Here is a 2,381-nt window from a genome sequence, read left to right as displayed (position 1 = left end):
CAGGAAATTTGTCTTTCATTTCTCCAAGTCTGAAAGTCTCCCTCAAGATGGGATTTTTTGAGTCATTGCCCTATGGATTAGCCCTCAATGGACTCAGGGGTTTCTGAAGAGATTGAAGTGGAATGAGGAAAGGTAACATAGAAACTGAGGTAGAATAAGCAATTCTTGCTTTGCACACCATGTTAACTGCAGAACAAACTCACCCCTGTCCTTCTCAGTGACTTCACAAAACGATCCAGGAGTCATCACAGGAAACCCTCATGGGGCCTTAATCATTTTCCCCCAGGGTTCCACACCCATGTAACAGAAACAAGTATGCAACAGACAGAGGATTTCAGCCCAAAAACTTGCATGCAAAAACACCATCTCACACAAGATGACCTAAACTGCCAACAGGTGCTCCCCCTTCAGAACCAAATTTATGGACTTAGAAACTGGGGGCTGTGTGTTTTCCCCTAACTGTCTCATCAGGTTTCTCTGATGTCCACCTCCCCACCACATTCCATGATGGAACACTGATCTCCTTCCTACTTCAGCATCCAGGGTGGTATTGTGTATATTGGCTTCTTGCACACGGAGCAAAATAAATGTTCATTGTCAAAGAATCCAGACCAAAAGAGGCCTCCCAATCTGACCCAGGACTGATAGGGCAGCAGGATGGTGGTGTTCTAAGTCACAGGGCACAAAAGAAGTTAGGCAGATGACATATGGGTTAGGATCACTCAAGTAAATAAGGCCCAAACACCAGAACTGACTTTTCATTTGGCAGATTCCATTTACACGCTGGATATAGGGCAAAGAGCAGGGGCTGAGAGAATATGTGATGGATCCAGTTTTAAAGAACAAGGGTCCCATGGGTGTGATTTTTCTGGAAAAAAAAAAAAAAAAGGATAAGGGCCACAAATACCTTGGCCTTCATGCTCACAGTACCAAGCCATCTATATTCAATTGAATGCGATGATGTATTATCTGCTAATTTTCTGTTAGTATCTGCCATATTATCCCACTAAGGGAACTGTGACATCCTTGGCCTCTTCCCAGGAGGCAGGCCACTACGGAGCTTGATGTGGTGTCAAGAGCACAAGGAAAGAATAAACATTCAATCCAACTTTTCCACTTACCTCCCAGGCCTTTGCCCTGTGCCCACACCCTAGTCATCTTCTAAGCATCACCATGCAACTATTCTGAGCTATCCCCCACTCTGTAGCATGTAGCACAAAAAAATAAAAATAAAAGGACCAGAGACAGATATTGGGGTTCAGTTTTCGAGATGACACCTGGAATCTGGTGCAAACAGAGCATCTAATTACATAATTAATGTATTTAAATTGACAATCTGTGTTAATCCCCAAGATAATGTAAATATTTGTATAGTAATGTAAACCACAATCCACCATTCCATGCAGAAACCTGTAAAGCTCCCTCTTGTGGAGTTGATGTGCAATATCATCACATTTTAGGATTCATTTTTTCAATTGATGATGATGACATCCTTCATGCCTGGATTCTGACCATGCTTCCCTGCCAGTAAAATGCTACATCACCTATTTATTGTGACAGTTAGGTATTACTGACTTATTAAATTCTTTAAGTTATGTAAACGACCGACAATGACATCACCCTTTACGGTTAGTGTGCAAATATCTGTCAGGGACAAGGTTAGGAAAGATGTAGACATGGGCAGAGCATTTTCTGAATGATCTATGCATCTCCCAGAGTACGAGGGATGCTGGATGATTGAGTCCAGAATGTTGCATTGTGCCAACCGAGAACTACAAGGACTTCACCAAGGCCGGCACGTTGGTCTGGGTGTTGACTACCTGCTCTTCCTCCACATCTTCACATCGGTTGTGATCTACCTTGATAAGAACGAGTGGCACTAGCAGGTCGGCACCATCACCGAGACCTGGCAAAAGGATGACGACTCAGAACACGGAAGAACATCTCTCTCTCAGCTATGCTGGTGATGCCCCTGCTGCAGCCATCTTTTCACCTGTTATCAACATTGTGGCTACTACTGCTACACCAGGATTGGGCCCATTATCTCACGTCCTGTTCGCAACCAAAACAGAGATTCAGGTGCTTGTGATGATGTCAGGCCAACAGAATTCATCAGGCAAGAGAGTATGTTTATCTGACGATTAACTGATGGCATTTTAAAAATGCGTGATGACAGCATACATATTCATACCTGGCAAGTCTGCCCAGGTATTGATGATACAAAAAAAGGTCAACTGCTTACATATTTAAAGATGTAATTTTTAAATTCTTTCATTATTTAATCTGTGATCCCTGAAGTTTAGCGCCACCTTGTGTGATTCAAGTGAAACGGACGATCTAACTATCTGATTTTTTCATTATTCAAATCTGTCTTTTTCTAC

This window comes from Phodopus roborovskii, unplaced genomic scaffold (assembly GCF_943737965.1).
Source record: "Phodopus roborovskii unplaced genomic scaffold, PHOROB, whole genome shotgun sequence".
NCBI lineage: Eukaryota > Metazoa > Chordata > Mammalia > Rodentia > Cricetidae > Phodopus > Phodopus roborovskii.
The sequence above is the reverse complement of the archived record's forward strand: the minus strand, read 5'-3'. Positions refer to the sequence as shown.